The sequence below is a fragment of the Monodon monoceros genome, unplaced genomic scaffold (assembly GCF_005190385.1).
Source record: "Monodon monoceros isolate NGI ecotype Baffin Bay Population unplaced genomic scaffold, NGI_Narwhal_1 Super_Scaffold_11, whole genome shotgun sequence".
Taxonomy (NCBI): Eukaryota; Metazoa; Chordata; class Mammalia; order Artiodactyla; family Monodontidae; genus Monodon; species Monodon monoceros.
Genome location: NW_021703767.1, coordinates 69,615,342 through 69,630,274, shown reverse-complemented (window position 1 = coordinate 69,630,274; position 14,933 = coordinate 69,615,342). Strand labels below are relative to the sequence as shown.

Below are 14,933 nucleotides of genomic sequence, written 5' to 3'. Positions count from 1 at the left end.
AGAATTAGTATTAACTCTTTAAATGTTTGATAGAATTCACGGGTAAAGCCCTCTGGGCCTGGGTTTTTGTCCATTTCATCTAAGTTATCTAATTTATTGGTGTACAATTGTTTGTAGTATTCCTTTATAATCCTTTTTGTTTCTGTAAGGTTGGTAGTAATATCCCCTCTTTCATTTCTGATGCCAGTAATTTTTTTTCTTGGTTATTCTAGCTGAAGGTTTGTCAATTTTGTTGATCTTTTCAAAGAACCAGCTTTGGGTTTCACTGATTTGTTTCTACTGTTTTTTCTTCTCTATTTCATTAATTTTCACTCTAATCTTTATTACTTCCTTCCTTCTGTTTGTTTTAGGCTTAGTTTGCTCTTCTTTTTCTAGTGCCTTAAGGTGGAAGTTTAGGATATTAATTTAGATATTTTTTTCTTTCTTTAACTAGAGGTATTTACAGCCATAAATTTCTCTCCAAGCATGGCTTTAGCTGCAGCCTATAAGTTTTGATATGGTGAGTCTTCATTTTCATTCATTTTAAAGTATTTTCTAATTCCCCTTTTTATTACTTCTTTGATCCTTTGTATATTTAAGAGAGTGTTATTTAATTTCTACGTATTTGTGAATTCCCCAAATTTCTTTCTGTTGCTGATTTCTAATTTCATTCCATTGTGGTCAGAGAACGTATTTTATATTATTTTTATCCCTTTTATTTATTAAGATTTCTTTTATTGCCAATATATGGTCTATTCTGGGCAATGTTTCATGTGCCCTTGAGAAGAATGTATAGTCTGCTGTTGTTGGGTGGAGTGATCTATAGGTTGATTTGGTTTATAGTCTATTTCTTCATTCAAGTCTTCTATTTTCTTATTGATCTTCTGCTTAGCTGTTCTAACTATTATTAAAAGTGGTGTGTGAAAGTCTCTATTATTTTTGAATTGTACTTCTCTCATCATTTTTGTCAGTTTTTGCTTCATTTATTTTGGTGTTACATTGTTAGGTACATATGCTTATAATTTTTATATCTTCCTGATGGAGTAACTCTTCCATCATTACAAAATGTTCCCCATTTTCTCCGGTAACATTTTTGTTTTGTTTTGTTTTGTTTTGAAGTCTATTTAAAAGTCTGTTATTAGTGTAGTCGCTCTGGGTTTTCTTATGATTGCTGTTTTCACAATACATCTGTTTCCATCCTTTTACTTTCAATCTATCATAATCTTGAATCTAAAGTGTTTCTCCTATAGACAATATATTGTTGGATCTTTTTTTTAAAAATCCATTTGACAAGTTCTACCTTTGATTAGATTGTTTAACCTTTTCACATTTAATGTCATTATTGATATAGTTGGATTTATGCCTGCCATTATGCTTTTTCTATATGTCACGTCTGTTTTTTTACCTCTGTTCTTTCTATAGTGCTTTCTTTTATGTTAACTGAATATTTTATAATGCAATATTTTAATATCTTTGCTAACATTTTTCTCTATTATTTTTTTGTTATTTTCTTAGCTGTTGCTCTAGGGTTTAACATGAATATCTTAACTTATGAGAATCAGCTTCAGAGGCATAGTAACTTAATTCCACTGAGATATTAAAATGTCACTCCTGTATAGCTTTATTCCCTTTTCCCTCTTTTTTTTTTGAATTTTCTTTTTTTAAACAGCAGGTTCTTATTAGTTACCCATTTTATACATATTAGTGTATATATGTCAATCCCAATCTCCCAATTCATCACACCACCACCACCACCCCTGCCACTTTCCCCCCTTGATGTCCATATGTTTGTTCTCTGCATCTGTGTCTCTATTTCTGCCTTGCAAACCAGTTCATCTGTACCATTTTTCTACGGTCCACATATATGCGTTAATATACGATATTTGTTTTTCTCTTTCTGACTTACTTCACTCTACATGACAATCTCTAGATCCATCCGTGTCTCTACAAATTACTCAATTTCGTTGCTTTGTATGGCTGAGTAATATTCCACTGTATACATGTACCACTTCTTCTTTATCCATTCATCTGTCAATGGGCATTTAGGTTGCTTCCATGTCCTGGCTATTGTAAATAGTGCTGCAGTGAACACTGGGGTGCATGTGTCTTTTTGAATTACGGTTTTCTCTGGGTATATGCCCAGCAGTGGGATTGCTGGGTCATATGGTAATTCTTTTTTAGTTTTTTAAGGAACCTCCATACTGTTCTCCATAGTGGCTATATCAATTTACATTCCCACCAACAGTGCAAGAGGGTTCCCTTTTCTCCATACCCTCTCCAGCATTTGTTGTTTGTAGATTTTCTGATGATGCCCATTCTAACTGTTGTGAGGTGATACCTCATTGTAGTTTTGATTTGCATTTCTCCAATAATTAGTGATGTTGAGCAGCTTTTCACGTGCTTCTTGGCCATCTGTATGTCTTCTTTGGAGAAATGTCTATTTAGGTCTTCTGCCCATTTTTGGATTGGGTTGTTTGTTTCTTTAATATTGAGCTGCATGAGCTGTTTATATATTTTGGAGATTAATCCTTTGTCCATTGATTCATTTGCAAATATTTTCTCCCATTCTGAGGGTTGTCTTTTCGTCTTGTTTATGGTTTCCTTTGCTGTGCAAAAGCTTTTAAGTTTCATTAGGTCCCATTTGTTTATTTTTGTTTTTATTTTCATTACTCTAGGAAACGGATCAAAAAAGATCTTGCTGTGATTTATGTCATAGAGTGTTCTTCATATGTTTTCCTCTGAGAGTTTTATAGTGTCCGGTACTACATTTAGGTCTCTAACCCATTTTGAGCTTATTTTTGTGTATAGTGTAAGAGAGTGTTCTAATTTCATTCTTTTACATGTATGTAGCGGTCCAGTTTTCCCAGCACCACTTATTGAAGAGAATGTCTTTTCTCCATTGTATATCTTTGCCTCCTTTGTCATAGATTAGTTGACCATAGGTGTGTGGGTTTATCTCTGGGCTTTCTATCTTGTTCCGTCGATCTACGTTTCTGTTTTTGTGCCAGTACCATATTGTCTTGATTACTGTAGCTCTGTAGCATAGTCTGAAGTCAGGGAGTCGGATTCCTCCAGCTCCGTTTTTTTCCTTCAAGACTGCTTTGGCTATTCGGAGTCTTTTGTGTCTCCATACAAATTTTAAGATGATGTGTTCTAGTTCCGTAAAAAATGCCATTGGTAATTTGATAGGGATTGCACTGAATCTGTAGATTGCTTTGGGTAGTATAGTCATTTTCACAATATTGATTCTTCCAATCCAAGAACATGGTATATCTCTCCATCTGTTGGTATCATCTTTAATTTCTTTCATCAGTGTCTTATAGTTTTCTGCATACAGGTCTTTTGTCTCCCTAGGTAGGTTTATTCCTAGGTATTTTATTCTTTTTGTTGTTATGGTAAATGGGAGTGTTTCCTTAATTTCTCTTTCAGATTTTTCATCATTAGTGTATAGGAATGCAAGAGATTTCTGTGCATTAATTTTGTATCCTGCAACTTTACCAAATTCATTGATCAGCCCTAGTAGTTTTCTGGTGGCATCTTTAGGATTCTCTGTGTATAGTATCATGTCATCTGCAAACAGTGACAGCTTGACTTCTTCTTTTCCAATTTGTATTTCTTTTTCCTCTCTGATTGCTGTGACTAGGACTTCCAAAACTATGTTGAATAATAGTGGTGAGAATGGACATCCTTGTCTCGTTCCTGATCTTAGAGGAAATGCTTTCAGTTTTTCACCATTGAGAATGATGTTTGCTGTGTGTTTGTCATATAGGGCCTTTATTATGTTGAGGTAAGTTCCCTCTATGCCCACTTTCTGGAGAGTTTTTATCATAAATGGGTGTTGAATTTTGTGAAAAGCTTTTTCTGCATCTATTGAGATGATCATATGGTTTTTATTCTTCAATTTGTTAATATGGTTTATCGCATTGATTGATTTGCGTATATTGAAGAATCCTTGCATCACTGGGATAAATCCCACTTGATCATGGTGTATGATCCTTTTAATGTGTTGTTGGATTCTGTTTGCTAGTATTTTGTTGAACATTTTTGCATCTATATTCATCAGTGATATTGGTCTGTAATTTTCTTTTTTTGTAGTATCTTTGTCTGGTTTTGGTAACAGGGTGATGGTGGCCTCATAGAATCAGTTTGGGAGTGGTCCTTCCCCTGCAATTTTTTGGGAGGAGTTTGAGAAGGATGGGTGTTAGCTCTTCTCTAAATGTTTGATAGAATTCACCTGTGAAGCCATCTGGTCCTGGACTTTTGTTTGTTGGAAGATTTTTTAATCACAGTTTCAATTTCATAACTTGTGATTGGTCTGTTCATATTTTCTATTTCTTCCTGGTTCAGTTTTGGAAGGTTATACCTTTCTAAGAATTTGTCCATTTCTTCCAGGTTGTCCATTTTATTGGCATAGAGTTGCTTGTAGTAGTCTCTTAGGATGCTTTGTTTTTCTGCAGTGTCCGTTGTAACTTCTCCTTTTTCATTTCTAATTTTATTGATTTGAGTCCTCTCCCTCTTTTGCTTGATGAATCTGGCTAATGGCTGATCAATTTTGTTTATCTTCTCAAAGCACCAGCTTTTAGTTTTATTGATCTTTGCTATTGTTTTGTTTCTATTTCATTTATTTCTGCTCTGATCTTTATGATTTCTTTCCTTCTGCTAACTTTGGGTTTTGTTTGTTCTTCTTTCTCTAGTTCCTTTAGGTGTAGTGTTAGATTGTTCACTTGAGATTTTTCTTGTTTCTTGAGGTAGGCTTATATAGCTATAAACTTCCCTCTTAGAACTGCTTTTGCTGCATCCCATAGGTTTTGGATCGCCATGTTTTCATTGCCATTTGTCTGTAGGTATTTTTTGATTTCCTCTTTGATTTCTTCAGTGATTGCTTGGTTATTTAGTAACGTATTGTTTAGCCTCCATGTGTTTGTGTTTTTTACATTTTTTTCCCTGTAATTCATTTCTAATCTCATAGCCTTGTGGTCAGAAGAGATGCTTGATATGATTTCAGTTTTCTTAAATTTACTGAGGCTTGATTTGTGACCCAAGATGTGATGTATCCTGGAGAATGTTCCGTGTGTACTTGAGAAGAAAGTGTAATCTGCTCTTTTTGGATGGAATGTCCTATAAATATCAATTAAATCTATCTGGTCTGTTGTGTCATTTAAAGCCTGTGTTTCCTTATTAATTTTCTGTTTGGATGATCTGTCCATTGGTGTAAGTGAGGTGTTAAAGTCCCCCACTATTATTGTGTTGCTGTCGATTTCCTCTTTTATAGCTGGTAGCAGTTGCCTTATGTATTGAGGTGCTCCTATGTTGGGTGCATATATATTTATAATTGTTATATCTTCTTCTTGGATTGATCCCTTGATCATTATGTAGTGTTCTTCCTTCTCTCTTGTAACATTCTTTATTTTAAAGTCTATTTTATCTGATATGAGTATAGCTACTCCAGCTTTCTTTTGATTTCCATTGGCATGGAATATCATTTTCCATCCCCTCACTTTCAGTCTGTATGTGTCCCTAGGTCTGAAGTGGGTCTCTTGTAGACAGCATATATATGGGTCTTGTTTTTGTATCCATTCAGCAAGACTGTGTCTTTTGGTTGGAGCATTTAATCCATTCATGTGTAAGGTAATTATCGATAGGTATGTTCCTATTACCATTTTCTTAATTGTTTTGGGTTTGTTTTTGTAGGTCCTTTTCTTCTCTTGTGTTTCCCACTTAGAGAAGTTCCTTTAGCATTTGTTGTAGAGCTGGTTTGGTGGTGCTGAATTCTCTTAGCTTTTGCTTGTCTGTAAAGCTTTTGATTTCTCCATCGAATCTGAATGAGATCCTTGCCAGGTAGAATAATCTTGGCTGTAGGTTTCATCACTTAAGTATATCATGCCACTCCCTTCTGGCTTGTAGAGTTTCTGCTGAGAAATCAGCTGTTAACCTTATGGGAGTTCCCTTGTATGTTATTTTTCATTTTTCCCTTGCTGCTTTCAATAATTTTTCTTTGTCTTTAATTTTTGCCAATTTGATTACTATGTGTCTCGGTGTGTTTCTCCTTGGGTTTATCCTGTATGGGACTCACTGCGCTTCCTGGACTTGGGTGGCTACTTCCTTTCTCATGTTAGGGAAGTTTTCGAGTATAATCTCTCCAAATATTTTCTCGGGTCCTTTCTCTCTCTTTTCTCCTTCTGGGACCCCTATCATGAGAATGTTGTTGCGTTTAATGTTGTCCCAGAGGTCTCTTAGGCTGTTTTCATTTCTTTTCATTCTTTTTTCTTTATTCTGTTCCACAGCAGTGAATTCCACCATTCTGTCTTCCAGGTCACTTATCCATTCTTCTGCCTCAGTTATTCTGCTATTGACTCCTTCTAGTGTAGTTTTCATTTTAGTTATTGTATTGATCATCTCTGTTTGTTTGTTCTTTAATTCTTCTAGGTCTTTGTTAAACATTTCTTGCATCTTCTTGATCTTTGCCTCCATTGTTTTTCTGAGGTCCTGGATCATCTTCACTATCATTATTCTGAATTCTTTTTCTGGAAGGTTGCCTATCTCCACTTCATTTAGTTGCTTTTCTGGGGTTTTATCTTGTTCCTTCATCTGATACATAGTCCTCTGCCTTTTCATCTTGTCTATCTTTCTGTGAATGTGGCTTTTTTTTCCCACAGGCTGCAGGATTATAGTTCTTCTTGCTTCTGCTGTCTGCCCTCTGGTGGATGAGGCTATCTAAGAGGTTTGTGCAAGTTTCCTGATGGGAGGGACTGGTGGTGGGTAGAGCTGGTTGTTGCTCTGGTGGACAGAGCTCAGTAAAACTTTAATCCTCTTGTCTGATGATGTGTGGGGCTGGGTTCCCTCCCTGTTGGTTGTTTGGCCTCAGGCGACGCAACACTGGAGCCTACAGGGCTGTTTGGTGGGGCTGATGGTGGACTCTGGGAGGGCTCACGCCAAGGAGTACTTCCCAGAACTTCTGCTGCCAGTGTCCTTGTCCTCACAGTGAAACAAAGCCACTCCCCCCCTCTTCAGGAAACCCTCCAACACTAGCAGGTAGGTCTGGCTCAGTCTCCTACAGGGTCACTGTTCCTTCCTGTAAGGCCAACTGGCCCGAGTCAGGGGAACGCAATCAGACTCACAGGTTGCATCAGACCGAAACTTTCCTGACCACCCAGTTCCAGAAACTGACCTGGAGACTTTCCAGACCACCCAGTTCCAGGAACTGACCTGGGGACTTTCCACCCAGCCCAGCCTTCCCACCTTTCGAGGGGCGGGACTAACAGTCCCAAGACTGATGCAACCAGCACCGGATATTGCCACGATACCCAAAGAGACCACCAAATAAGGAATAACCTGCGCCCTCCCGGATTCGCAACACCCCTTTCCCTTCCTCCCCTATAAATTCTGCCCAAACCCTCGCCTGGGCGCGACTTCTCTGGGCCCTTTCTCTCGGACCAGTGAACCTCGCCCAGGAGCATTCCCAAATAAAGCTTGTTTAAGCTCTCCTCCGTTTCTTGGTGCCGTTCCTTACACTTCCCCTGGGTCCTGATGTGCACACTACTTTGTGTGTGTCCTCCAAGACTGGAGTCTCTGTTTCTCCCAGTCCTGTCAAAGTCCTGCAATCAAATCCCACTAGCCTTCAAAGTCTGATTCTCTAGGAATTCCTCCTCCTGTTGCTGGACCCCCAGGTTGGGAAGTCTGAAGTGGGACTCAGAACCTTCACTCCAGTGGGTGGACTTCTGCGGTAACATTGTTCTCTAGTTTGTGAGTCACCTACCCAGCAGTATTAGGATTTGATTTTATTGTGATTGCACCCCTCCTACCGTCTCATTTTGGCTTCTCCTTTGTCTTTCGATGTGGGGTATCTTTTTCAGTGAGTTCCAGTGTCTTCCTGTTGATGACTGTTCAGCAGTTAGCTGTGATTCTGGTGCTCTCGCAAGAGGGAGTGAGCACTTTCCCCTCTTTTTGTGACGTTATTATACATATTACATTTATAAATGTTATAAACCGAGCATTAGATTGCATCACTTTTTATAATTTTATGTCTTTTGAAGAAGGTGAGAGAAGGAAGCAGAGTAAATATAAGTTTATAGTTCTTGTTATATTCACCTCCTTATTTATCATTTCTGGATGTTTTCTTCTGTCCCTGTGCATCCAGGTTACCATCTGGAGTAACTTTCTTAGCCCTATACAGCTTTACTCTTACCTCCTTTGAGCTGTCACTGGAAAATATGTTACATTTCTATATGTTATAAGCTCAGTAGTACATTGTATACATATTATTTTATACAATGGATTTTTAAATCAGTGATGAGAAGAAAGAAGAAGAAATTTGCACCTATGCTGTCTTTTTGTGTGTGTGTGTGTGGTACGCGGGCCTCTCACTGTTGTGGCCTCTCCCATTGCGGAGCACAGGCTCTGGATGCGCAGGCTCAGTGGCCATGGCTCACAGGCCCAGCTGCTCCACGGCATGCGGGATCCTCCCAGACTGGGGCACAAACCTGTGTCCCCTGCATCAGCAGACGGACTCTCAACCACTGCGCCACCAGGGAAGCCCTATGCTGTCTTTTATGGTTATAAAGTTACCTTTCCTAGTGCTGTCTTTTCCGTACAGATTCAAAAGAGCGAGTCTCGTGTCACTTGCTTTCATCATAAAGAACTTCCTTTATTGTTGCTCATAAGGTGTGTCTGCTAGCAACAAATTTCCTCAGTATTTGATTATGTGGAAATATCTTTATTTCACTTTCATTTTTGAAAGACAGCTTTGCTGAATATGGGATTCTTGGTTGACAGTTTTTTTCCGTTAAGCACTTTGAATATGTTATTCTACTTCCTTCTGGGCTCCACTGTTTCTGATGAGAAATCAGTTATTATTCTTATTGGGATTCCCCTGTGACAACTCCTTTTTCTCTTGCTGCTTTCAGGATTTTCTCCCTGTCTTTAGGTTTCAGTATTTTCACTATGATGAATCTGTTTGTGGATCTCTTTCCTTTATCCTACTTGGAGTTCCTCGAGCTTCCTGGCTATGTAGGTTGTTTTTCAATATTTGGGAAGATTTCAGCTATAATTTTAAAAAACTGTTCCTTTCTCTCTTCTCTCGTTCTAGTACTCCCATTATGCATATGATGGTACATTTGATGATGTCCTGCATTTTTCTGAGGCTCTGTTCATATTTCCTCATTCTTTTTTCTTTCTGTTCTTCAGACTGCATAATTTCTATTGCTCTATCTTCAAGGTTCTTCTTCCAATTCACTTATTGTTGACCGCCTTTAGTGAATTTTTCGTTTCAGTGATTGTATTTTCCAACTCCAGAACTTCCTTTTGGTACTTTTCAAAATAACTTCTATCTCTTTATTGATATTCTCTGTTTGGTGAGATGATATCATCATACCTACTTTCACTTCTTCAATTATAGTTTCCTTCAGTTTTTGTTTTTTAAAAAACAAACATATTTATAATGGCTACTTTGAAATCTTTGTTAAATCTGGTATCTGGTCACTCTCACAGGCATTTTCTGTTTCTTGCTTTTTCCTGTGTGTGCCTTTTATCCATTTGTTCCCCCCCCACCCCGTCATACATTTCTGTTTCTTTTCATAGCTCATAATTTTTTGTTGGAACTTGGACATTTAGATAATACATCGTAGCATCTCTGGGTACTGATTCCCACACTTCTGGGGCTTGTTATTGTTATTTGCCTGCTTATTTGTTTAGTGACTGGCTGGATTATTTTAGTGGGAAACCTCTGATGTTGCTCCTCAGGGGATGCAGCCTTGGGTATGCCCACAGTCACCCTGGGATGACGCTGGTCTTCGCAGTCCTCTCTTTAACTTTCTCTTTCCCTGACCACACCCAGCTGTTAAATTCCACTCATTTCCAGCTCATTACTCTATTGCTTTCAACAATGTCCTGGGGTATAAATATAGATCTGCTTCACAGATCTATCCAATCAAATCCAAGCTCCTTTGAAGGGACAGTTCCTGAGGTCACTACTTAAGATTTGTTCTGGCCCCAGGAAGTCTCTTTCTCGCTGGCAAACCAGCCTGCCTACTATTTACCCTATATCTCCAGTGACTCTAGAAATCTTCTCCCAGTTGCCTCTCACCATAACGTCCCTAAGGGCATTTCTGAGAGTGCTATTGGCTTGAACTTCTCTACTCTCTATTGCAAATAAATGCAGTTGCTTTGGGAAAAGATTTGGGGCTCTCTGTTTCATAGTTTGTTTCTATTCCCAGGCAACACTATTTCTCAGCAGTGTCGTGCCCATGTATAGCCTCTGTTCCATGAGTGGGGGCTAGGCAGAAGAAGGAGTCCCCACCTCTTGGCCACACTCACCTAGAACTTAAATTCAGCAACAGGTAGCTTGGACCAGGATAGAAAATGTCCTATCTGGGAAGACAGTCCTTCAATTGGGAGCTGGGGGCAAAGGAGACCTTGTGTTCTTGGTTGCACTAGTCTGGAGTAGCGTTTCCATTTCATTGAGCTGGGAGGTGGGAGGAAAGAGGGTCCTGGTTCAAATACCACAGATTCGCTGTTCTTACCAAGTTTTAGTAAATTTTCTTGAATAAATGTTTCATTTGCTGTGTGCACTTAGGACCATTTCTAGAGACTTTAAATGGTTCTTTTAAAATAATGTCCACCAGTTTCACTGGAGAGTAGGTTGGGTAGTGCCTCATGCTGTCATACTAGAAGTGGACTCTCTTTCAGAACCTATAATGCTTTATTTTAGGGTGTGACTATTTTATAAATACATATACATCTCCACAGAACAACAGTTCTCTAACTTTAATATGTACATAAATCACCCATGAAACTTGTTAAAAAATGGAGGTTTGGGGGCCTCATCCCCCAGAGATTATGATTTTCTAGGACTGGGGTGGAAGCCAAAAAGAAATCTACACTTTTAGCAAGTCTACTACAAGATTCTTTGAAAAAAAAAATTGTACTAAAAAGACTAATGCATACAAGCTAAGACTCATCTCTTTTTCAACAGGTTTTATGTGTACTAAGAGACTTTGTGGCTATGACAGGGTCAAATCCTGGCTATTAAACATGACAATCGTGTGTGTGCCTGTGTGTGCGTGTCTGTGTGTGCGTGCACGTGTGTGTTCCCCAAAACCTGAGCTCTCTGGGGCCCTCCTTTTTCTAAATTCTGCCTTCTGTTGTGAAAGGCTTTCTCACAAATTCTCCTTCCCCTGTGTGTGGCCTCCTGCTCTGATGGGAGTGTGGGCGATGGAAGTGGGGTCACTTCATCATAGGAAGTGCTGTCTGTTTGGGGGTAGGGAATTACTTGTGGAATCATGGTTTGGGGCTGCTGAGAATCAGAGATGACAGAGGACCCCAGAGCAAGGCTTCTCAAATTGGGGTCAGGAAACCTGCTCAGAATCTTTACCTCTCCTGCACCAGATCTGATTTTTCCTTGGTGCTACCATTTCTAACTTCCCCTCAAAACAAAGAGAGCACCACAGGCTTTGCTGCAATTGGTCTGATTTGCACACCATCAAGTGGCAGTATGTGCCTCTGGTGAGCAAATTAATAGGATTAAAGCAGCTATCAACATGCGGCAGCAGAAAGGCTTCCTACTGTCCAGCTGCACGTGGTTATCACTAATGTGAGTCCTCACAGTCCTAACAATAGAAAATGAATATCACTTCATATTTTAAAACTCTAGACAGAAACCATTAGCAATTTATTTTCCCCAAAGAACCGGCTAATTAAAATTGTAAATAAGACTGGGTTGTTTGTATGTACTCCTGTGAGTGTCTTTTTCACGAGGAACTGGAGCATGGATGGCTACCTGATTGTTCTGTTGCATATTACAGTACAACCCGATCCTAATTCCATCTGCCCACACTCCCATCAGAGGAGGAGGCCACATTCAGGGGAAGGAGAATTTGTGAGAAAGCCTTTCACAACAGAAGGCGAAATTAAGAAAAAGGAGGGCCCCAGAGAGCTCAGGAAACCTGGCTTTACGAGGCACTACAAGAAGCCAGAGGATATCTTCCTACTGGATTTAGTAGGTGGGTTATTATTATTAAAGATCAAAAGAATAGGATTCCCCAGTGGAAACTGCAAAAAAACATGTTATAACAAAAAGCCAAAGATCAACCAATTTTAACCTTTTTCTTTCAGAGTTGCTCATGTACCATACTCAGTGGGGCATTATACTCCCACACTATCCACATGTTAATAATTGATAGCCTTTATTGGTACCAATTCACAGACAAAATTTAGGAAATTTCTGATTTTGCTTCCACGATTTAATGATATGCAATTATTTCTCAGTAATGGTCACCTCAGCTGGGGTCGGGTCTTTAACTGGTATATAAAACTAGACATGAAAACTAAACTTAAAAAACAGATGAATTATAACTAGATCATCTTCATTTACTAAACAGTATACCTAGGGGTTCTTTAAATTATAAAGAAGAACTGGTACTTTATACAGTTAATTCACAGACCATTAATTACTATCAATGAATGAACAATAAGCATTAAGTCAATACTGATTATTAATTGAAAAATATACCTGACCTCCCCTCATTTAAATGGAGCCCCTTTTGTTATCCTCCATCGTAGCAGCACTGACTCTTCCAACATAAGGCTTATTGATTTGTATTTATATATTTACTTATGAGATTATATAATATCACCTGTCTCTCCACTGGAACCTCCGAGGACAGACCACTTTGTTCACCACTATATACCCAACATCCAGCACAATGTCTAATCCTTAATTATTTGTGGAATGAATGAAGAAAGAAGTCATGAGGTTCTTGGGATCTTATATTGGGGAGGGTGATCGGTAGGCTTTAGGATTCCCTTGAATCCCCTGAAAACGCCTAAAAAAAAGTTGTCCACATACATTTCTCTGGAAAGAAGACGCACAACTTTCATTAGATTTCAAAGGGGTCTGTGACCTCCCCGAAAGGTAAGGGATCACTGGCCTATTTCACTGATAAAACAGGATTCAGTAGCAAAGAACTCACCTGTAGCCTGAAACAAAGTACGCTGCACGTACCTTTACATGGACAGAAGTGTGGGCATATGTATAGGTTCTTTTCCAAGAACCGAAAAGGAAATGCCTCAGTGAACTTACAAAACAATCCACATTCCCACTTCCCCTGAGTAACTGATCATTCCTACAGTCACTGGGCTCCAGCAGTAGCTGCTTAAATTCATCTGTTTCTTGGCAGCAACATCCATCACTCAGGCCAGAGAAAAGGAGTCTGTAATTCCCTCTATTCACCTCCTTGGGTTGCTGACATCCGTCTTAGGGGAAGTCCCTTTTAATAAGAAACCTGTAAACCTCCCAGTTAACAAAAGCACGTGCCGCGTTTATAACGCACCAGTTCAGCCAATTTGATCCAACAACCCTGGGATTTCCCTTCCCCTGCCCTGCAGCCAGAGAGGAGAGCCAGCCTAATCAGGCTAAACAGGCACCACAAAGGGAGACTAGAGATGGGCTGGAACATGCGAATTGGCTGTTGTATATTAAACCTCCTCTTCCTCCCTCCCAGCTCCAGAAGATGCTTCCCTTCAGTAAATTTCCTCCCTCGTTTTTATTTTTCTTTGTCCTGAAAATGGAGACTTCAGAAGTAAATTTGTCAGAGGACAGCTTTTGGATGTGTTATTAACTCTCCGTTATCCATATTAACAGAGAAGAGCAGTGGTGCAGATAACGCAAAGCCAAAGGCTCTTTCTATTTAACTTTGTAGTTCATTGTTTTGAGGGGCTTGATGGTAGACTTACCTCCCTAATTATGTTTGTCTTTGCTTCTTATTAAAATGAGTTTGTCTGCCTTAGGGCCAGGCAGTTGGGTGACATGAAGATTCTGGCACAGAATTTGTAAAATTCACCAGGGGAAATCCACAGGGCACAAAGATAATCAAACTTGACTAGATTTGAGTTCATGTTCTTAGTCACCTGTGATCAATTGGTTTGCTCCTCTGTGACTAAAGCGAGCCTGGGATGAGACATAATTATAGAAGACTAGTTGGACTAGTCTTTACATTTAGATGAAGACAAGACTGCTGTGGCCCAAATTGGTAACACAGTCAATACTGATCTTTTCCCTGCCTGGTCCCACAACCTTCTATTCCGCAGCCAGAGGTCCCTTCCCATTCAAAGCTCACGCTGCTCACCTCTACCTTACATCCTGCAATGGCTCCCTGTGCTAATCATTAGGGCTATTCACAAATACCCACTCTCTCCTGCCCAGCATGCGGAGGTAGGACCATATACCTCCACCCACGATGTTACATGTGGCCGTGTGACTGGTGTTGGGTAGTGAAATGCGTCACTCCTAGGTGGAAGGTTTCAGAGCTAGCGTGCGCTTGGCTACTTGCTTTGTCTGCTGAGGCACTGGCTGCATCTGAGACAGTGGCTGCTCCCTCAGTCTGGGAGTCTCATCGAGTGAGTGCGATGAGCACAGCCCCCATCAGCCAGTGATGGGCATGTGGTAGGAACAAGAAATGAACCTCTATTACTTTAAACCACTGAGATTGTACGGTTCTTAGGTCACTCAGCATCTCTATCACCGCACATATCAAGCTGTACCATGACTGTCTGAGTTATCTCCCTAACTAGACACTGAAAACTTGAGGCCAGAATTATTTCTGTGTATAACATAGTCCAGTGTATAACATTGTTAAAACAACTCCATAGAAAATGAAATTATCTTCTTCTCTGGCCTCTGTGATCCTCTGTGTTTATGTTTTTCTAACACCTGCCCCTCTCCCAGCATCACCAGGTGAAATGATATGGTGTCTTTGGAGTTCAGATATATGGGGAATGGTGGAGCTATTCTTTTGGACCAGTAGTACAAGCAGGAAGAGCTGGCAGAGGGGAGAGAGAGAGATGTCGAGGCATACTTAGGCTGCAGACATTTCAGATACAACGGGTCCAAGGGGCAGACAAGATCTCAAAGTCTTGGGGAGATCACATGGAAAAATTACTATCCCAAAGTGTTAGCTTTA

At 39.7% G+C, this 14,933-nt stretch overlaps 1 protein-coding gene across 6 annotated transcripts in view; it reads right to left on the bottom strand.

The window, feature by feature from the left end:
- Positions 1–14,933, bottom strand: part of KALRN (kalirin RhoGEF kinase) — a 612,746-nt gene that overhangs the window by 350,697 nt on the left and 247,116 nt on the right. The window lies entirely within an intron of this gene.